The 23,547-nt window shown below is 43.4% G+C and overlaps 1 pseudogene; it reads right to left on the reverse strand.

The window, feature by feature from the left end:
• Positions 1–334: 334 nt before the first annotated feature.
• LOC139701579 (tyrosyl-DNA phosphodiesterase 2-like) overlaps positions 335–23,547 on the reverse strand; it is a 44,796-nt pseudogene continuing 21,583 nt past the window's right edge.

Here is a 23,547-nt window from a genome sequence, read left to right on the forward strand (position 1 = left end):
AGGGCTATTTGCATGCCAAAGGCTCACTGCGATGATTTAATATATTTACAGTCTGTTAATCTATAATCATTTAATGGCACGTTGGTTATATTAAATTATCCAAATAAATCATGTTTTATTATTTAGAAGAATTAAGTATAATATTATGAAATAGAATAGATTATCTAAATAAACTGAACAATTAGATACTATAAAATCTATTTTTTTTTCTGAAACAATTTTCCAGTATATTAATTCATCTATATAAAACTTACCTTTCCACATAGGTAGAAACAATACTTGCAAAAAGTTCAGAAGTCTACTCAAAACATTTAAACTCATATGTGAAAACATTTCACAATATCACATCTAAGTTGCACAGAAGACCCCGTGATCACTAGGAAATCTACCACAGTCCTGTTTCTCCAACCCAAAGAGGTCCAAACTTTGGGTGAAAGGGTAAAGTTTCTAAGCTGCGAAGCCTGAGTTAAAATGTAAAGGATAAGATTAAGATTTGTTTTAAGTTCTGTGAAGTTTTTAAAGTTCTGTTAAGTTGCAATTTCCTGAAGTGAAATTAAGTTCTGTTTTCCTGGAACCTACAATTCATGTAGAAGTTAAAAACAACTCCTGGATAAGCCACTGAAATGTATGTTGAAATCTCCCCTAACCATCTGGTTGCTCTGTAAAAACAACCCCCTCCCCAGAAACCGTGCAGTCCAGCACGTACACACCTTAGGGCCTAAACCAATCAGTTTAAATGTAACCCCCTCTTTAGGAATGACCTATCACTCCAGCCTGCCCTGTTCCAGCCAATGTATGTACTAATCAAGTCTAAAAATTGTTGTTTGACTTTCCCGTGGTGTATGGTGATTTGTTAAAGGAGACTGTGATGTATGTAAAGTCCCCGCCCTCCCCCCAAAAATGTATACTTAAGCATTGTTCAACCCCGGCTCTGGACTGCTCTCCCTTCTTGAGTGGGCACGGAGCCCCAGCATGCTGGAATCTCAATAAACCCCCTCCTGCTTATTGCATAAAGTCAGTCTCTTGGTGGTTTCTTCCTCCGGTGTTAGCTGGGCCCTTACAGGGGAATAATGGGGCCCTCTTCTGCTGCTCCTCTGAAAAATAAACTTATATCAATTCTATCCAAATGCATACTTTCCATATGTGTTTCAATGATTTTTAATGCCTTTCTTGCTTCAGGTGTTAACATGCGGGGTGAATTTGGATCTGATGGACCTTTTAGGATCCCACACATCCAAGATGCTGTCAGGTAAGCCACCACATTTAGTAACTTCCTGATCCCGTAAGTTTGTACCTCCTGCAAATGTCACCGTGGTGACTCTGGAGCCTCTTGCCTTTTCTTTAATACCATTTGTAACTGACTCATTCATTCCTGGGCATGTCCTCTGGTGCTCTCCAAATGGAAAGTCATAAGGTAAAGGTCATTTTCAGACAAACTCACATGAACAAACAAAAGGTTCCTCATTATTTTGGTACTTGGAAAAGGAATAATCTCTTGGCTTTTTAATTTCACTCTTGATTTCTTCAACATTATAGCTGTGAAATATCCCTCTTCATGACCTGTAATAATTTCGTAACTCCTTCCTCTCTTCTTCAGATAGCTGTAATATGGGGGAATAACTTCCTGTAGAAATATTACATCTGGGCTGTACAAAGTTAAGTAGGAACCCACACCATGAGCCCTCTCCTGCAGACTGTTTAAATCCAACCCATCAATATTCCAGGTAAGGAGAAAGAACATGCTGCCATCTTCTTGCTGAGAACTTTCAGATGGGTGGATTTTTGAACTAGTGGAATCAGTTGTTTCTTCACTGGTTAGGTCAACACAGGCCAGCAGCAGCGACACCTTATTAAAGCCTTATTTATGTTTTATTAAAGCCTTATTTATGTTTTCACCCTTTCTACTTTGTCAGAAACACTGAACAGAGTTTTGTCTTTTCTAATCCTTGTTAGACTACTGATTTAAAGAAAAACATTAAAAAAGCCAACTCTATAGACACCTTCAGAGTTCAGTTTTATAATAAAAAACTGTTTGAATGATCAGACCTTTACATTTCTGAAGATGAAATAAACATGTAATCTTTTACCTCATTTTGCTCAATTAAATTGTTCAGAAGATCAAAGTGGTAAAGACAATGTAAAATTCAACATTTTAATACTGATGTTGTAAATTGTGTTGAAAGAGAAGGAAAATGAATTGAAGAGAGTAGAAGCTGTGCTAAAAGAGAGGGAGAGCAACCTTTCTAGCAAAACAAAGCTGTTACAGGAGGTACAAGATGAAAACAAATTGTTTCCATCCCAGATTGAGCAGCTTAAGGAACAAAATTACTAACAGGTATCTTCTTCCCCCCCTCATGAAGAATTATTGATGAAATACACACACTTTTACAGCTAGAGTGTGAAAAACATAAATCTGTCCTTGCAGAAACAGAAGGAATTTTACAGAAGCTTCAGAGAAGTGTGGAGCAAGAAGAAAATAAATGGGAAATTAAGGTTGATGAATCACAAAAGACTATTAAGCAGATGCAGTCATCATTTATGGCTTCAGAGAAAGAGCCGCCCTATTGCCGGAGAGTAAAGGTCAAATATACAATGAATATACAGCTTAACATAACCATCATCATCTCAAAGGCTTGCTGGGGTCACCTCTCAACCACTCCCTTCTGGTAATATGCCATGCATCATCCTGACTCCGCTGTGGCCCTCAACAAGAAAATACTGAGGGATGGTTGCATAAACCTATTTACTATGCCCTTTTTAGCTCTTCAGAAATATTTGCTCCAAGTGTTGCAAGCTTTTATGCAAATGTGCAAGAAACTCTTATGCCTAAAGTAATGCAACAGGGACTCTTCATGTCAGATTCTACCATTGATGAACATGACCTTGATAATAGAGAAGAATTAAATAGGGAAAGGATCTTGGGACTGACAATAGGTGCCTGAATGCTTGTGTTTGGCTAATTGTAACACCTGCCCCACACAATGTCTTCTAAAACACTGTGCAGAGCAAACAACAGTTAGAGGTCTGCCACTTTCCAAGCTCAGATTCATATGATGTGAGCTGATAGAATCTGAGAACCCCTCTGCCTTCAGAGGTGTCTGTGCCCTGAAAATTTATCAGTGTTACAACTTGTTTCTCTCTCTAGTAGACTCTCCTTTTACATGCAAATATTGTCTACTGGGATAACATTTTAAGTTTGAAACAGAAAAGGGGGAATTAATTTATTTGATTTTGTTCTTCCCTGATGAAGAAGGTAAAAAAAAAAAATAGCTGGTAACATTTTCTAGAACTGTATATGTTGAAAGAAATCTTCTATTTATTATTAAAGAACTTCCTGCTTCCCCAAAGGATGAGGTACTTTAAAACAAAAGAATAGATATACTGAAATCATTAAATTTAGCACTAAGAAGAATTCATAACCAAAGTCTTTGTCTAGGAAACATTAAACATGAGAATGGACAGTATCTTCAATAGCACTTTTACAAAAAGAGCAGAGGCATTCTTTATATAGGCATTTCATACACTGACCTTCGAGAAGAAGCCAAGGGCATAGTGCCAAATTGAGCTCTGTGAAGACATTTCTGAAGGGGGCAAAAGTATTATAGTCCGAGTATGTTCCATTCTGATGATCTGACTTGATACAACATAAAGCCTAGAGAATCTAGAGAGACAGATGGGTAGTATGTCTAGAGGCTGCCAATTCCTCTGGAATTTTTATCAACTTAGTCATTGAATATAGCAAAATTGAGACTTCTGGTGAGTATTAAAATATTATTATTATTGTTTTGATGTTGCACATTGTTAGAAACCCCTATATTTGTAATAATAGCAAAATCAACAATGAAAATAATAATAGCTAATATTAATGACTTTCAGGCCAGGTGCTAATTTGCATGAATTATTGAAGGCTTCCAACAATCACATGAAATAGGTATTTTTCACATAGCAACCATTTTGCAAAAGATGATGAAACTAATAGAAATTGAGCAAATTGCACACGTTCACATGGATATTAGCTACAAAGCTGACATTTAAATTCAAACAACTTTCCTCCAGATCCAATAGCAATACTCTCTACGAGCTTATGTTATATTAAATTATAGGTGGGAAAGTTGTCTCTGCAATTAACTAAAATGATTTAGCTTGTATTCTTATATGACCAAACATTTGCTTCATGTCTTCACAGAAGTATACTTGGAGCTATAAATAACAAAACTCAGCTTGGATTTATCATAATTTATCAACTACATAACTGAATTCCTAGTGCTCTTTATTATAAGTTATGGTAAATATGATATTGGCTCAGATGATTTTGATAAGGGAAATATTACTATCACCTCTTTAGACTATAAAAGAACCTAATTTTAAATATTGAAGCCAGTTTGTTTTGAGAACTGAAATGAGCACAGAAACCCGATTAGTATCTGCTATACTTTTTCAATAGTTTTGCTGAATAACTATTTTTTTTTCCTATCTACAGCAGCTATTGAGAGTATCCTCACATTGATGTAGTTTAAAAGGTGGCCTTAGAAACATTGTTTCCTGTTTACCTTCTTTGATATTTCCTGAGAAAAACTTCACAACAGTTTCTGAATTTGAGTTTATTTTAAGAACAAATGACCAAGAATAAAACAAAAATCCTAAAACTTTTAGATCACAAAGCAAACAATGCTGGTTTGAAATATATATGTGTAATTTAACATATGAAGTTGAACTTTTTGTTGTCATATAATTATATTTTTAAGTTGATATACAAATACATACCTCCCATAAAATTTGTAAGAATGAAAAACTATTAATCTCCTCATCAGAAGTTCAAGTCCAGGCCACAGATATGAGGATAAAAGGTAGAACAATGCCTGCATGTGGGAGAAGGCACCCTGGATGAGTTAGAGCACAGGTGATGGTGAAGTACTAGCCTGACTGTGCATCTACATAGGCATATTCATTTGTAAAAAAATAAATAAATAAATAAATAATAATAAACTGCTTATTTAAGGTTTGTGTACTTATATTGCAATTAAAATGATGCATCGTGTGTGTGTTGTTAGACCACGACGCAAGAAAAGACCACTGACTCCAATTAAAATCAAATTAAAGCAAGCTTATTATTTCGACTGGCCGGGCTGCCTTGCCCATCAAAATTGTGGGAGCCAAGGACAGCGGCGAGGCTTCTCTGTGGCCCAGTTTTATAGCCAAAAAAAAAAAAATTACACAAGGGGGGGGGGGGTTACAGATAACAACACTCTGAGGAGCCTAACACAAGTTTACATTTTTGCTTGCCCAGGCATCAGAATTTATGGAGATCTTAGAGACTCAGAGAGGGTCGTTTTCTGGCCAGGGAAGGCCAGAATTTATGAGGCATCACTAAGGTTTAGGAAAGGGTTGTTATATGGTCAGGGAAAACCGGACATGGGTGAGTTCAGGGCATGGGCAGTCATTCCAATCAGCTACAACATCAACTAATGGCCAGGCCATACAGACATCCTGATATTTTTACAGAAAACAGAAATGAATCCTTCATAACTTGTGACAGCTGGCTTCTGATCTAATGAGAGAACTAGGCTAGGTATATCAGTGTGTGTGTGTGTGTGTGTGTGTGTGTGTGTGTGTGTGTGTGTAAAGTACAGGCAAAAAAGAAATAGTCCCTCTAGTCCATGCAGTATTTTTGTGAAATTAGACAAAAAGGTTTTTGGGGGGGCAGATTTAGCTTCTAGGTCACAAAGTTTATGTGACAGACTAGTAAAAGGATTCAGTCCCACTCATTTGAAAGAGCCTACATAACAATATGTATGTCCACTAAAAATAATGTTGTTGAGAAGAAAAACTATTCTGTAACAAAACAATATAAAAATAGTTAAAATATTTTTTTTCCCCAGGGTAATACGATTTTATATGTAAGCATTAACACATGTGATTTACTGCTATTTACTATTACTATTCAAAGAAAATTCAGTAATTCAATAATTAATCAATGAAAGAGACTTGCATTGACTACAATCTCCATTATGAAATTCGGAAGATTAAAAATATTACTTAATTAGTGATTATGAAGAGATTATCTTTGTGCATACCACTCAAAAATTGGTTCCTTACTAATATGCTTGTAGATTTAAAATGTATATTTAAAGTAAGCCTAAACTGAGCACTGCCAAGTACCAACTAAATTGATATTGAAATTGAAGAGTTCAGGTGGTATATTTTGTGAATTGCTATGGAAACCTGTGATTTGGATATCTTGGATACATAGAAAAAAACCTACTTTGACCAACCTATGGATATTTCATCAAAGAATACATTCACCTCAGACATTATGATTGGAAGATATCTGGGATTATATCCAAGCAAAAATTTGTGACATTTTTGCTTACATTTCTTGAGATGTTGAATATTAGGCTCAATGTAACATATTTATCATGATAGGCAGAGCATTTTGTGGTGCTGAGTGACACTCATTGCTGGATCTGTGGAATTTATTTTCTAATGCTTTCATTTTTAAAAAAATAAACAGAAGAGTCAGGCTTTATATACACTTGTTTGTTAGATTTGTTTACTTGAAATATATTCTAAATGATGAATTTAAATAAACAGTTTTAACTTGAATAAATTTAAAATTCAGAGAGTAACTTATGTATTCCCTGATAATAGACATACCAGATAAAGAACAGAAATTAACATTCTTATTTTGCAAGATGGTGATGAAATTGTTGAACAACACTGTGAATATTATGACTTGGAAAGGTTTATATGTTTAATGACACTCTACTTTGCAATTAGATTTAATAAGGTATAAATTTAATAAACATAATTGTTGGTAGCTGGTGGTTTTAATCACTGAATTGACTACTAATTTGCTACTTGTATTATAATTTAGTTATGTAATCCCTCAGGATTAGTAAATAGAGCTTGAGAAAGTAACTAAGTCTGAAATTTGGCAAGAAATTGCTTATATTAATTTTCTATTAATGACTGTCTGTACATATAAAATTACATTACGGCATCTCTTGTTATATAATTCACATGTATCAAGATTATTATTTTTTGAATAAACAGAAAGATAATGTTGAATTCTCTCTCAAATTAATAAAAAAAATGGCTTGAATTAAAAATTCCAAACATTGGGCTGGGGATGTGGCTCAAGCGGTAGCATGCTCACCTGGCATACGTGCGGCCCGGGTTCGATCCTCAGCACCACATACAAACAAAGATTTTGTGTCTGCCAAAAACTAAAAAATAAATATTAAAATTAAAAAAAAATTCCAAACATGTATAAGCTACTGAGCTAAAGAAGTTAAGAAGGAAACAAAATAATCTCATGATGGCTTATTTAAAAGGGAATTTCAAAAAAATTCTCTTGCTCTCTGGAATAAAACTATTTCATAATAGAAAAGTCATTTAAAAATATTTATTTTATATAGCAATTTATTTACTACCAGAAATCTGAAGTAAAACAAATGTTTAAAACCTACAGTAAAAGTCAATAACATAGTCATTTGTAGTCCTGAATATATAGCACATGTAAAAAATGTTCTATAAACAATCAATTGGTACAGTAATGTTATTTTTCAATAGCTGTGATGATTTTTATTACTTCAGAACCATTATCACCTTCATTGACAAATAATTATCCATCATTTACTTCAGACAGGGTTCTGTGTTTAGCTATGGGTAGAGAGTCACAAGTACAAGAGCATGTCCTTGAAGGACTCACAGAATAATTAGGAAGAAAGAGCATATAAAAAGCAGATGCATGGTAATAAAGAGTTATAAATGTGAACAGCCAAAGCAGTGGAAGAGGCAATGAATTCTGCAGGAAATCAGAATTGGGGGTCATGATGAAATCAAGTTATTGGTGTCCCTATGTAAATCAATTCCAAATTATTGTGTCTTTAAAAACAAAGTTAAGAGTACAGCCAATCAAAAGAAAGGTCACTTATTATAACAATTTCTTCACCTTCACATCCATCCCTTTCCTATGGAAAATCCATGCCCTCTGGTGGATAGAACTCTTAATTTGATGAATTTCACAGGTGACCCCATATTTTTTTGATAATGTCAATAACCAAATGTTGGAAGTGGAGTCAGTACCAGATGATTTTTAGTATTTTAAAGGTCATTGAATCACCAGTTTAAAATTGCTTACTATTTTACACAGTCATGGAGGCATAACCCAGTTTTTAAGAGACTAAAACAATTTTTGAGTAATTAACAATTACTGTAATAAGAACATTTACTATACCATGATTATATGCAGGTATAAAGTAAGAATACAATCATTATCCCTTTCACTTGCTTATTTTACTGCCAATAATCACCAATCTCTGGAGTCTGGACATCTATTTTCTCCAACAAATCTAAATATGTGCCACCTTCCAAAAACAAACAAACAAACAAAAAAGATCAAGAATATGTAGTTTGGGGGCTGGGATGTGGCTCAAGCCATAGCGCGCTCGCCTGGCATGCGTGTGGCCCGGGTTCGATCCTCAGCACCACATACAAACAAAGATGTTGTGTCTGCCGAAAACTAATAAATAAGTATTAAAAAAAAAAAAAAAAAGAATATGTAGTTTGGATTTACAATTAGAAATGTTTTCTAATATTTGTGTCTTTACAAATCAAATGCAATAGCCATATCTTTAAAAGTCTATATCTCTAAAATGTATATCCAGAAAATGCTAGAACTGGTTTCTCAGTTTTCAATGTCCAAGGATCTAGATTAAATTATAATTTGTTAGATTGGGGAAGAGTATTAATTAACATTAATCTTTTTACTTCATGACTCCATTTGCTAAATTGTTACATTATACAAATTTTTTAATTCTATGTATCATTTTATATGCCAGCCACATTGCACTGAAAGCTTAAATTTAATGTTTTAGGCAAATAACACAAAAGAATTAGCATCCTTCATTAAACTCTCTTGTCCTAGGTGTTTATCTTAAAAGAGAAAACATGAACATTCATTGGGCTTGACATTATATAGACTTTTTGGAATCGTGAGAAAGTCAAATCGAGTGATCCCCTCAGGAACAGGAGGAGAGAGCCAAGAGACAGACCAGGCAGAGAGCTTCTAGAAGGGGTTGGCTGGGAGGTGGCACTATGGGCCACACCCAACCCTAGGGGCCTCTTGGGTATGTTGGTGCAGCGTGAAAGCAGCCATGGTGAGTAAGTGCCACTGGTCTCAATAAACCTTCATTTACAAATGCATGTGGTGGGCGGAACCTGGCCCCCACAGAGTCCCTAGAGAGCTCTGATTGAGCTTTCACCTCTACCAGCAGAAAGAGGGTGCATGCTGTTTCCTCTGCAGATCTGAAGACCTGGCAGCCTGGCACCATCGGCTCTGGTTGGACGTGGTGCACCATCTAGCTCACGGAGTACTTTCCCCTCCTTTGTGCCCCACACTGCATTGCCCACCTGGCTCCTGTGGGTGTTTGGGTCTGGAAGCACTGACAGAGGTTGGAAAAAAGGGGTGCATCACTGGAAGGAGGGCTAGCTGTTGGCCCATAATGACAGCACATCCTGTCACTTACTGTCTATGGGGAGGAGAATCAGAGGGACTGGGTATAGTGCAGGAATGGGCTTAGGCCTGGTTTGGCTGATTCATGCAAAGTCCCCAAAAAGCTGGGCCCTCACTCTGTTCAGTGTGTGTCTTCAGGTGGCCAGGCCTCAGTGCTGTAACTGTGTTCTTTAAGCTGCTGTTTGTCCTGTGCTCAGTTCTGGGTTGGATCTTTGCCTGCATCACTCTACATGATCACAGCCACACAAAGGAGTTACTCCTGTTCATTCTATGCACGTGGAAACCGAGACTGGAAGGTAGAGCTCCTGAACAAGGTCACACACCAGAAGGGGATGGGGTTGGGTTCTTGGCCTACATGTGTGAGTTGAGAGGCCTTGTTTTACATTCTTGATGTAATCGTCTGGAATGGGTCTGTGCTGCACCATGAAAGCATCTCAGTGGTTTATTTTGTTTTATGTAAGAGCCAGAGAAAAACCTCATTGACATGCTGGAAATAAATGAAGCGAGCAGGGCTCTCTTCAGAGCTGGCCATGGTGGGAAGTTGCCACCATCTCTGTGCTTGGCAGAGACTCCAAGGGGGCAGAGGAGTGGGGAGCTCATATAGGACAGCAGAGGAGGGCAGCCCCCTGTGCCCAGATGGAGGCTCAGTGTTGGGAGGTGGAGGCAGGTCAGGGGAAGTGGCAGCTTCTGTGATGGACTTGGGGAGCACCTATGGCTTCCCCTGTCTGGGGGAGTTGGGATCAAAGGCACAAAGCCACGGGGGGCTCCTAGAGCTGTGCCCACATTCTAGCCACCCTGGCTGATTGCCAGAGGGACCAAGGTTGAGTCCTGCATTGAGCACTGCACTTTGATCAGTTATTCCATTGCCATGTGGCACGTGGCTGTTGTCCCTGCTGTATGCCGCCTCTCAAAATCAGGCACAGGGAAGGTGTTGATCTTCCAACCTAGATGACTGTCTGTCTGAAACATTTCCTTTCTAATGGGATGTGACACACTGCACTGGAGGCAAGCGAGGCCTGGATCCCAGCCTGGGTGTGCATGGGATTTGCCAAGGTCTCTTCTCAATACTGTGGATATCAGGCAGAGGACAACGGGGGCCATGTTCATGTCTCATGTTGTGTTTCTGACCGAGTGCTGCACAGGGTCATGGTGAACATATGTGACCTTGGTTCTTCTCCAGCACTGAGGTAGTGTTTGGAAACAGGGGTATCTATGTTTCACTGGGCCTTGAAAAGGCAAAAGCCTTTTGGCAGAGTCCTGTGGGCACAGTGTGGAAGCAGATAGGGCTGGGGGCAGCATGAAGGCTGGAGACGGGGTCTGTCTTTGTGACACACCAAGAGAGTTTGAAGTGGTGTGACCCTCTCTCCCCAAATGCAGTATCTGCTCAACCAAGAGAGATCCCAGAGAACTTTATCCCTGGTTTGTGAAACAGAGTTTCCTTGGTTCATACAGAGAACCTGCTGGGCTGATCTTTCAAGCTATAGGTAGTGGATACCAGTGGTTAAGACATGGACTCTGAAGCACAAGGTCAAATCCTGGTGCTGCCACAAATATGCTGTGTGACTTGCAGAAGCTATTTTTTCTCTGTGTCATGATTTCCCTACCTGCAAATGAGGACAATGTATTTCTTTTTCTTTTTCTTTATTTTTTTTATAAAGAGAGAGTGAGTGAGTGAGAGAGAGAGAGAGAGAGAGAGAGAGAACTTTTAATATTTATTTTTTAGTTATCGGCGGACACAACATCTTTGTTTGTATGTGGTGCTGAGGATCGAACCTGGGTCGCACGCATGCCAGGTGAGCACGCTACCACTTGAGCCACATCCCCAGCCCCATGACAATGTATTTCAATACAGGCATGTAGTATGCAATCATTGAGGGCAACTGGCCAATCCACCACTTCAAACATTTATTCATTGTGTTGAGAACATTCAAAATTCTTCCTATAAGCTTTTTGAAATATACAGTTGTCAATCACCCATTGTGCTCTTTAGAACTTAGAATTCCCTTGCTCTAGTGGCACCTGGAACCCATTAATGTCCTCTCTCCACCTGCCTCCTTCCCTCTCAGCTCTGCTTCTATAAAGATCTACTCTTTTAGGTGCCATGCATATGTGAGAATGTGCTGTATTTGTCTTTCTTGCCTGGCTCATGTCAAATGATAGACTTTTGTTATATTTTATGGCTGAATAATATCCATCATGTATAGTCACCACATTTTCTTTTTCTAACTATACACATTCCATATCATGGCTATTGTGAAATATGAAAAAAATAGCCACCTGTTTGATGATTGTCCCTCAAGTGGCGCCAAAATTCCAGGCTTTATTCATCTTTTTTCCAGATGAAACACAGGTTATTCTTTAGAAAATTGTGCCTAGACACAGGTGCTCTGGAACCTGCACTGCTGGAATCTACATCAAGCCTAGTCCTCGGAGCTTGGGTTTCAGGCGAGCATAGAGAGGAAAGCAGGTGACTGTTCCCCAGGATGGAACTGCGCAGTACACCCGCTGCCTTTGGCCGAGTGTTTCTGAGCAGTGCTCGAAACGCCCACCTGTTTACCCTGCCAGATGCATTGGGTCTTTGTGCTGCCTGGAGGTTGCTAGGGGTGTGAGTGTACTTAGATCATGGCAGTGGTTGATAACTTGGGGACACCCAGGCTGTGTCAAACCACATTTCGTTTGTTATCACTTTAACCCCTGCAGTCCTTGGAGGAGGCAAGGGTCATTGTGTTCACACCTATTCGGCATATGCAGAGACCCCCCATTTCTCTCTGCTCTAGGTAGTTCCATGCCCCTAGCACAGTGGAGATTGTAGGTGCCGTGTGTAGGTGCCTGGCCTTCATCTGCCACACTGCCATGGCTGACCTGACAGCAGTTGTAGGACCACCTTGTGCCTTGCTTAGGGCAGTGCATCTGGGCTAGAATGTCTCAGGTCCCCCACTGCCTCCCGCTGCACTGCCCTTCATCTCGCCCCACAGTGACTACCCTGTGCTCCCTGGAGTCTGGTCCAGTGATTTCAATTCACATATTTGGAATGCTGATCTGAAAAAAGAAGCTCTGAGGAGAGTCATATATGTCCTGGATGATACTTTTCACCATGGCAATACCATGCTGGGCCAGCTGCTTCCCAACACGTGTGTAGGGCACAGAGTGGCAGTGTTTACATTGTGCCACACTGTCTAGTGGCCTCCAAAGGCCATTCTTCCCCATAATTTCCAGTGCCTCAAGGGGCTGTCCTTCCCCACACTGTCTCTGGACTGTCCTTCCCCACTCTGTCTAGAGGCATCCAGGGGCCTTCCTTCCCCACACTGTCCAGAGGCCTCCAGGAGCATCCTTCTCATGTATAGAAAACTCAGCCACCCTGATGGAAAACTTGCCACCTCCTCTCCCCACCCCCAGGCCACCACCTATGACTCTCCTCCTCTGTGATTCCCAATGTCTCTGGTAACTCACATGGGGATCACAACACGTGTGTCCTCTGTTTGTCATCAGCTTATTTGCCGATGACTTTTAAAGTTAACACTATATAAAGGTGATACAGTGAATGTTTTTTTTTTTTTTTTCATAAAAGAAAAACTAGAGTGCAGCACAGTCAGAGCCTGACCTCCTGATGGCGCCCTCCTGCAGCCCCCATCCACTTAGGCACAGCCAACCCACTCATGGCTGGTGTTCACCTCATGCTCGGTGCTGCTGTGTGTAGACTCATCCATCATCCTGCCTCTGTCTGAGCCTTGAGCACCTCCCTGAGGATTATCTCCACCCTCAGCTGCTGCCACCTTCTGGTGTGAGCTGTCTACTTGTCCCTTGCAGGTGGGCATTAATTTTCTTCCAGTTTTCCACTGGCCCTTGGAATGGCATTCCAGGCCATGTCCTCAGTTTGGACACATGTTAGCATCTGTCTGGGTGAGAGGCCCGTGCCCAGGGCCTGGGGCCTGGCTGCCATGGCTCTGCCGTGGCTCTGCTTGGGTGAGGTCCTTCAGCTCTTCACACCTTAGGTTGCTCTGAGTAAGGAGAGCTGGTGGCCCCCTCCTTTCAGGTTTTGCCAGAATGAACTGAGCATATGCAAGTGTTGGGAGGGGCCTCCCCTGTATCAGCAGTCTCTTGTGACAGCCATGGTGGCTGTTTCTTGCTGGTTTTGTTATTGCTCTGCTCTGCCACCAAGCTTTGGGGTTGACTTTTGGAATCTGCACCTCCTGCATGTGGTTGCTCTTGTCCAGCAAGGAGGTCCACAGAACAGGGTAGAGTGTGGCTGTGAAGTCTCTGCTCTAGGCCTCTGGAGACCAAGCAAGAAGCAGTTCTGATTTTATTTTGCAGTTACCATGTACATATACTGAGGCAATAGCTAAGAAGATGACATGCAGCCACCAATGCAATTTCTGCTAACTTCCTTGCATTGACCAATCAAGGAGTGGGCCATAGAGCAAGTGCATGGACTGCAACACATGACCTTACACCCAGGGCTGTGCCTACAGTGTAAGTGGCCGTAATTTACACCATGTTTGCAGTACTTCATTCACCTGTCTGCATATTTTCCCATTTCTTTCCTAGAGAAATAGAGTTCTGGGGCACTTGGAAGTTTGACAATAATAACTGAAGCCATGTAAAGAATGAGATTTTCTCAGATAAAATCATGAGAAAGAGAGAGAACTTATGAACCAGTCTTGAAGGATTCCTGCATTGAACAGGTTCACGAATGATCAGTCCTCAAAACCATGGCAGAGAATTGGCAGAAGAACCAGGAGAGCATGACCTAACACAGCCAGGAAGAGGAGACTGAGGCTGGGAGGCAGCAGGATACATGCTTCAGAGAAAGCAGGAAAGGGCATGAGCTATCCTGCATGTGTTGCCAAGGGATGCTGTTGGTGACTTGGATAAGGTGTTTTGATTCACTCTGGAGAAAAAGCTGGATTGGAGGTGCTTGAGAATAAGTGATCTGAGGGTCAGCTCTTGTAAGGATCAAGGTCAGCTGCATCTAGTAGGAACCACAGAAAACATGAACATCACCAAGACAGGGGTATAATTAAGGTCAGAATTGCCACAGGAAATTATTGGTCTGGTGGATCGAGGACGTCTGAGTATCAAGGATTTTACAACTCTTGGCCATTTCCTCATTGTTACAAGGTGGCTGCTATAGTCATGGCCATCATATTTAGACTTCACTCAGAAAGAGGGATGAAGAGATGGGGGAAAAGCCCTTGTGCATTGGAGTCTGCTTCCCTTAAGGCACACTTCCAGAAATGTCAATCAACATCACTGACTGTTGCCCAATGCCAGGCTGCTCCTGTTCCCAAGCCTGCCTCTGGGGAAGTGAAGAATATGGCTTTGGCCATCAGTAGGCATCTGTGGGGGGCTGGGCCCAAGGATATTCCTTGGATACCAAAATTCCATGATGCTCAAGGTCCTTATGTAGGATGACAGGGTTTGCATGGGACCCAAATACTTCCTCCCATGAACTTCAGTCCTCTCTTATCACTCATAATGCCTGGTGCAGTCCACAGACTCTGGGCAGCACTTCCCCACTATATCATTCATGCATCATGAGGAGGAGAACTGCAGGTGCAGGACAGGTGCAGCTATTTCCTGGAATTTTGATCATCAGAGGGTTGAATCGCTTGAGTGGGAACCCTGGCTACCGAGGGCTGCCTGTGTGTATCTGGCGTGCTTCTGGGCCCCTCCCACCACATCAGAGTTTTCCTGCAAGGACAGAAATGGAGACTGGCTGTCAGATGAGCAGCTACCAACATCAGCAACACATGACAATGGCTTTCCCTGTGACCCAGCATTTGGCGGGGAGGAAGGGAGCCAAGAACAATGCAGTGGGGAATCTCGATGGAGGGAGGGTGCAGTGGGGAGTCTCGAGGAATGCTTTTCCCTAAACTGGTGGCTGCTGTGTGTATTTAATGCTGAGGAGAAGCTCAGAGTTCACATGGTAATGTGGGTTATTTTCTGGGGTCCTGAAATGCTCCTCAGGATTTCCCAGACACAGTGGGGCAGTCATCTCGCTATTACTCCTCCCTTTAGAGAATTCTATTGAAAAGAAAAACTGCCAGTTTCATGCATAAGTACATTTCTTGCACGTACTTATTTCACATGGCATGAGTCCAACTTGCCTTCCCAGCATTGTGCGGTTGCCCTCCAAGAACTTGCATGTGAGTACCTTTAGGGAAATCCAAAGGAACGGTGCTAAGAAGAGACACATACTCCCTTGGCAATCTCCTCACCAAAAGAAAGGAGATGGTTTTCCTGATCACTTGAGGGGTGGTGTGTCTATGAGTTTAGGGTCACTCCACCCAACCACTTTGCCCTGTACCAAGGTCATTTCCAGCCACTGCTGAAGAGAACACCATGGGGCACCTGGCTCAGCTATTCAGGGATGATGCTGGTTGGGTGGATGGCACCAGACCTCATTGGGTTGCTGTCAGGCCATAAGCCCAGTCTCAGGAGTGCATTTGCCCTCTGTTCCTGTGGCGGACAGTTTGTTCTCTGCATTCTTGTAGAGAAAAGGTGGAGATCTCATCTTCTACATTTCCTGCTGACATGGGGACATTTTTACAAAAACATCTCACCACCTGATCTAAAGGGGATGAAAATGACAATGCAGATGTTTGCCGGTTAAGAGCTTGTGCCCCTGAGCCACCAGAGATGGCCCCTGAATTACGTCACCAGGTTGCTTGTCCTGCTGGTGGATTAACCTCCGTGAACATGGCTGGAGGCCTCCACAGTGTGCTGGTGTGTTTTTGTGAGTCTAGAAGAGCAGGTGAACTCTAGCACAACCAGCCACTGCAAGAATATGGGGTAGCAGTGACCATCATCAACCAAGAGGGAAGAGAGATGAGGTGAGGAAGTGCAAGGCTGGGCCACTCTGCAATCAGAGGAAACCCTAGCCTCGGGGTCACCATGAAGAGAGTGTCCTCCTGGAACAGGATCCAGGGATGTCACATCAGCTGTCTTCTGAGGCCTCTCCCACTGCCCACTACACACACCTCAGAGGTTAGACTTCCTCCATTTTCAATCTTTGTCCCAAGTATAGGCAAAAGTCCTTCCTTTCTTTTGCCTTAGCATGGGGCAAATGAACATCAATTTAAGAAATGCTTACTGAGTACAAATGGACAACCCCAGAGAAGCCAGCAGTCAGCCACCTAGTTCCAGTGTAGTCCTGGCTCCCTGGGACAGTAAACACTGACTCATTACAAATGAGGTCTCAGGACAAGAGGATACTACAGGATCTATCTTGTTCTGACTACTGAGCAGACATCTTTTATGATGAACATGCCAGATTCCTTGTGAACATCAATATCCAGGCTAATCCCAGGCAGCTTCCTTAACCCACAGGGCTGTGGCTTGACACTTTAATGAGCACCACTGTTTCACAGTCACAGGGTGAAGCCCACATATACACATGGTGGGTGCTTTCTTCTCAGAGGTGTCTTCTGTGTGGAATCTTACAGAGGCCTTGACAGCAAGAACTGTTGAGGGTTTAGAAAAGGATGGTGGCAGGCTGGGGTTTGGCTCATTGGTGGAGACATTGGTTTTGAGGTCAAGGTGCTTGTGGAGTGTTCTGTGAGTTCTGCTCTGAGGCTGCTATTGATGCCCATGAGCTTTTCTTTCCTGACTACTCCATCTCTAGCTGCCCATTCCACACCCTGGGGTGTGGAGACCTTCAGCTTCCTTTGCCTTCCAGGTTGTCCTCCAGGCCAGGTTGATGGAGCCTCCTCATTTCTGAGCTCATTGTCTTTAAGAGGCAACAAAGCAACTGGAAGAAGTCAGAAAAACTCCAGAATTTGCCCCAGACTCAGTCCTTTAGGGCCATGACCACAGCATCTTTTCCCCAGGCTCCTAGCACTATACCAGCTTCTTTAGGAAGTTCAAACAAAGGGAGCAGAGAGCAATGTCACAGAAATCATGGAAATCCAAGGCAAGAAGGGGATGGTTGAAAGCACCTCACCTGCCAAGTAAACTGTGGGCCAAAGCCCCCTCCTGAGTTTCCAGTGGAAAGGTCTGGGGGCACTTTGCTTTGACCTTGCTATGGAGGGATGTGGCTGGTGGAGGTGTGATTAACGAGTGGCTGGCTGAGTAATGACAGGTGAGCAAGGAGATGCTGTGCAGTGTTACTTGGGATCCTGGCTATGGAGGAGGCAGGGAGATGTCAAGGGACTCAGGATTTTGGAAAATCACCTTCATTTTCCTTCGTGTGTTATTGTTCACCCTCGTTTTTCCCTGGGAGAGTCTGCTGCTGGGAAGGGGCTCCTGGAGAAGGAGAGCACACCACAATGACGTGGGATGAGAGGCAGCTTGAGCTGTGGACACCTCCTGCCTCTGCCACTGGAGGCGAAGGCTGGGTGGTGCTGGATACAGGCTGGGACAGCACTGTGATGTAGGTAGTGCAGGGAGTTCTCAGTGCAGAGCCTGGTGCTTGTAGGGCTGTGCACAGGTGTCGGGGCCTGGGAGGTCACTTTGATGTCTTCTTTAAAGACCTGCTTCCATCTTTCAGGAGACACAGCTGTTATACCTACCTCAATGAAGTGAGTTTGCTCAGCAACCTCTTCACACTGATGTCTGACAGACGCTGTGGTTGAGTGTAGAGTAACCACATTTGAAGTCTGACAAACCCACAGCATGTGCTGGGAATAGCCACAAGAAGGCCTGATAGTTCTGTCCATCTTCCCTGTAATCCAGGAATGGGACCTTGAGTTCTAAGGCCATCTGGAATTGGGGTGTCTGAGCCTTGGTTTTCCCAAGGTAAATTTGGGGGTCTCATTAACCAGCAAAGCAGTTGTATCTCTGGTATTAAATAAGCCGGCCGCCCCTGGGGCACTGGGATCTAATTGTTCAAAGAAGTAGGCTACTGTTGTGAGATGGATCCCAATTTGGGGGGTTGGAACCCCTAAAGCAAAACCCAGCCTGTTGTGTATCTACATGTGAAAGGATTTTGTAAGTCACAGAAGGCCCAAAGTGGGGCACAGCCCAGCTCCAACTTTAATTGGTCAAAGACCCTTCAAGGTCTGGTAGTCAGTGGCAGGCTCTTTCCTTCTCCTGTAAAGGTTTTGCTTTTCCATAATTAGGAATCCATAAATGTTTTGCTATTCCATAATTAGGAATCTGTAGCAAAGTGAATAACTTGTTCTGAGGGCAGTCCTACCTGAACTTGGCTTCTGACTAAGGAGGTGTTTGCTTCTGATTTTATCACTAGGTTCCTTCATAACAGAGGCAGAGGACATTCTGGGACCCAAAGAATAGAGATAATATGATAACCAATTTTGCAATTAAGACAAAAAGCAAAGCATGTCACCTTAGGCCTGCCATCCACTCCTGTCATGGGTCACTGCTGGCTTGACTAAGGTTCAACAGACTGAGTTGGGACAGAACAGGCAGCTCCAGCAATAGCCAGAACTTTGGTTTTCTTACCTGCCATGTGAAGGGTGGCCAAGGCTCCTCTCACAAGAGGCTCACCTGGGCTTCTGGAGCATCATGGTGTCATTCCATAGTGGTCATTGTCCAATAGTGCCAACAAGGGCTCTGGTTTGCATTGCCACTTGGTGTCCCCAACAGGAAAAGCCAGGACACCCATATTCACTGTAGCCTTTCTTAGAGCTCTAGGCACACAGATATGGCCCCTGGGGCTGTTACAATTCTGAAATTCTGGGAGGGCTCTAGTTAGGATGGCTCTCAGGGGGCTGGGCCAGCCTGTGGTAGACTAATGCTGTTTATTTTAGTCCCTGGACACTCCCAGCTTGCCTCCTCTGCCTTGTCCTGTTATTAAACACCTTAAAGTCCCCAGCAACACAGTAGCAGTCATTTTTGTCCTGACATCAGTGATGAAATCCAAACCTCTCAGAGGTCTCTGTCTGTGGAATTAGGGTCTGTGTCATTGTGTTTTCTGGAAGCTCCTATGAGCCTTTTTAGAAATGCATCTGGACCCCAGCCTCCTTGAGTTGTCACTAGGTTTTGCCATAGTTTAGTTGGTTTTCATTGAGAAAGCCCTGCACTTGGGGAGACTCCTCCAGAGGGAAGCCTCAGTAGCTGCTTCTCAGTGTCCCAGAATGAAGAGCCTCTCCATTTCCCTTGCTTTCTAAAGGGATGTCCAGCTGTGAAATGCCAACCTCCTGCTTCTAGAGGCCAGGCCTGAGTCGGGATGGTGAGTGCAGGTCAAGGCCTGAGAACTGTGTTGGTCCCACTCACTTTGACTTCTCCTAAATAGAGGCCCAGGGTAGATTTTGGAAGTAGCTAGCTGTGGCCTTCCCCCACTTTACAGGACAACAACACTGAACCATCTGTCCTGGCCTCCCTGTTTGAACTACTCACTGCTTCCCAGGCCTTTCTCAGCCTTACCAGTAGGTTGGGAGGTCTGAAGAACTTGCAGGACTGCCGCCTTCAGCACTTGTCAAGGGACAGCCCCAGGGGAATCGCTTCCTGATCTCTCTGCTGTTTTCCTCTCTAGATAGTTTCCTATAAAATCCTGTCTTTTTGTTGCATTTTCAAACCATGTTCATGCCATGAAAGAGAGATGGCCTAGAACTGCAAGATGCTGTTGCCCTGCCACCAACCCAGGAATTCACATTGGCTTTAAGAAAAGTTAATCTTCAAATAAAGGACTTACTCTATTGGTTCTTTTTTTAATTAATTTTTTTAGTTGTAGTTGGACACAATACTTTTATTTTATTTATTTACTTTTATTTGGTGCTGAGGCTTGACCTAGCGCCTCGCATGCACTAGGTGACTGCACTCTGCTGAGCCACAGCCCCAGCCCCGACTCTACTGGTTCTTTTTAGGTACACATGACAGGAGGGTTCATTTGGATGTAATTACAAAAGCATGGGACGTAATTTGCTCTACTTTGGCTGCAGAACTTACCCAGGCCCTCCTCTCCTCTCTCCCTGTCTCCTTCCCTCTACCCTCCTGATCTTCTGCTGTTGAGGATTTTCCTTTCCATCACTGTTGTGAATTCACTCTTTCAGCTTGGGCAGGGCTGTGTGCTCCCCTGTGGTTCAACCTCCTTGCCTTCATTTCTACCCCAGTGTTGCCTGTGCTTAGTACACATGTCTGGGAAACCCAGGGCCTTGGGATCAAGCCAGCCAGTTTTGAACCTTTGTCATTCTGTTCTTGTGTTAGCAGGTGCTGTAGGAAATACTGTCACATCCTAGTCAAAGGACTATTCATTTTCAAATGGAAAAGCCTGATATGTGAGCCAGCAACAGCTACCTGCAGCAAGAAAAGAGGACAACCCCATCCCTCTCCTCCGGGTCCCCAGAAGTCACAGACGTGAGTTAAGGCTTCAAAGTACAGTAAGCTGCAGCTGGTGCAGCACAAGCCAGGAAGCTGGAGAGAAGATACTAGGAGTACTCTCCATGCCACCCGTTCTCAGGATTCAGAAGACACTGTAAGTGGTGGCAAAGTGGGAGATAAAGGAGGAGAGGAGAAGAAGAGCATGTCACATGTCACATCCTAGGACTGTCCACCTGGGCCTGCAAGGTCTTGGGTGATCATTCTTGCCTCTTTGTGGTAGCTTTCTGGGTGGAGAACCATGGAGAGAGTTGACGAGTCAGGGGCCTTGACATTTTCCAGTGCCCCAGAGGCCTCAGTACCACAGAGGCCCCCTCACACCTGGGACACCAATGGGGCTGAGACAGGAGAATGGGAGAAAAGGACAGAGAAGGAGAGACACAGAAGAGAAAGGAAAGGCAGAATCAAGAAGATGGAGAAAGAGAGGGGAGCCCTGCCTACAGGACCAGGGAGAAACCAGGGCTCACATGTCACGTGTCCCTTTGTTATAGTCACATGTTACTAGAAGTAAGGTGTTCCCCAAGAGCTTATGTGTGAGACAATGCAAGAAGATTCAGAGAAGAAATGATTGGGTTGTGAGAGTCTTAATCCAATAAGTGATTAATCCCCTGATAGGGATTAACTTGGTGGTAACTGAAGTGGCGCGGTGTGGCCGGAGGAAGTGGACATTGAGGCCTGGCTTTGGATATATATTTGTATCTGGAGAGTGGAGTCTCTCTCTGTCTCCTGGTCACCATGACCTCTTCCGCAATGATGTCCTGCCTCACCTTGAGCCCCAAGGAATAGAGCTGGTCTTCTATGGACTAAGACCTCTGAAACTGTGAGTCCTCAAATAAACTCTTCCTCCTCTACAGCTGGGCTTGTCAGATCCTTTACTCACAGCAGGAACAAAGCTGATTGAAACACCCTCTCCTGTTCAGGAGAAGAGATTCAGACAACCACCCAAAGTCCCACAGGTTCTGCCCTGTACCTCTCTGTGACCTGCAGGTTACACCAATGCTGCCAAACACAGGATATTTTGACCTGATGGCAATGAAAACAAAACCAAGTCAGGGGAGCAAACATGCAGGCTAAGAATTTACCAGGTTCTCTTGCAGGAAGAGAGATGCAGCTTGGACAGGGGGAATGTCAGCCTGCCCCTGAACCAAAAAAGCGAGCTCTTTTTTTCTTGTCACTTGAGGGTGAGGTGTCAGTGGACTCGGGGGTACTCCACCCCAGTACTTTGCACTTTGCCAAGCAAGTTCCTGCCACTGCTGCAGAGAACACCATGGGGCCCTCGCTCAGCCATGCTGGGCTGATGCTAGTTGGGTGGCTGGCAGCAGGGCTTCAAGAGTAGTTGTGGGGCCACAGGCTCAGGCCCAGGAGTGCATTTGCCCTCTGTCCCTGTGATATTCCCTGGCACTGATCCACAATTATTACTGTATTCAAACAAGATTTCAGAAAAAATTTCACTTAAAGCCAAGAAGGAAGAAGGTAATGAATTGTGTAATCTATGCTTTTAAGGTTAGTTAAAACATTTAATTGCATTTCTTCCTATATCGTGGTCTACATCTAAAAAACTGCAAGAAATTTAATATGAGGTCCTCTAATTTTTAGAGAATTTTACTCCAACATTAGGTCTCACGTGGATCCTCCATATTTTAACTCACTGAATTTATGCCAATGTCTTTGAAGATAGCTTTGCAGAGAGGGGTTGCTGATGTGGAGGACCCTGTGTTCTCTCATGGACTGGAGGCATGAGAGATCAAGAAGGATCCCTAGAGTTCAATCAAATCTGAAATAAGAATAAGGAAATCCATTGCTCACCTCTATTATTTTCTCTGTGACTGCCCTGTGGCTGGCCTCTAGGGTCCTTGCAGCGATCTCCCTTGGCTCTTGGTGATGCAGCTGCCCCTGATGCTTTTCAGATAGATCTGTGTTTCCCTCCAAGTGGAGAATCAAAGCCTCTTCCAGGCTCTTTCCTGTTTGGTTTCACCAAAGAAAGTTTCTGCCTGTCCTCAGGGTGGGGATATCAGCATCAATGTCAGGAGAAGTTTTGCGTTGGTTGGGTTGCTTGGATTGCAATCTGGGGGAGTTCACATGCAGTCTTTGAAATTCTGATTATGTCAAAAGTGGAATGACAGGTGAGAAGTAAAACGACCTTCACCACAGTGGCCTTGACTCCACAAGGCCCAGCCATGCTTAGCCCTTAGCTCACCTCAGCCCAGCCACATGTCCTCATCTGGGTTCTGGAGGCTGAGCGTCCTCTTGTCTTTCATGCAGCCTTCATTCTCTCTGCCCTGTCCCTGGACTTTTTCATTATGGCCCACAGAGTGTCCCCTTCTCACCATTCACAGCTCACTTGAGGGTCCCCTGTCCTGAGAGGCCTCCTGACCAGTCCTGAGTCTCCCCTACAACAACCCTGGGCCCATCACTCAGGTTCCTTCTCCCCAGCACTTGCCAGCATGGGGGAGAAGCTCCCTCATGTACGCACTTGTTTGCCAACTATCTTCCCACATTAAACTCAGCTCCATACAGTAGGGTTGTGAATCCTCCATGCACAAGGATTAAGATAACACAAGGCCATCAGGGTGGGTTTCATCCATGAGGACAGATGTCTTTACAAGAAGGTATGAGAACACCGATTCTCGGAGACTGGGGAAAATAGCTCAAGGACACAGAGAGAATATAGCCATCTACCAGCCAGGGAGTTAGGGCCCCTGATGAGGTGGGTCTCCCAGTATTCTGAGTTATAGCTTTGGCTTCCAGGGCAT

Source organism: Marmota flaviventris, chromosome 13, assembly GCF_047511675.1.
Source record: "Marmota flaviventris isolate mMarFla1 chromosome 13, mMarFla1.hap1, whole genome shotgun sequence".
NCBI lineage: Eukaryota > Metazoa > Chordata > Mammalia > Rodentia > Sciuridae > Marmota > Marmota flaviventris.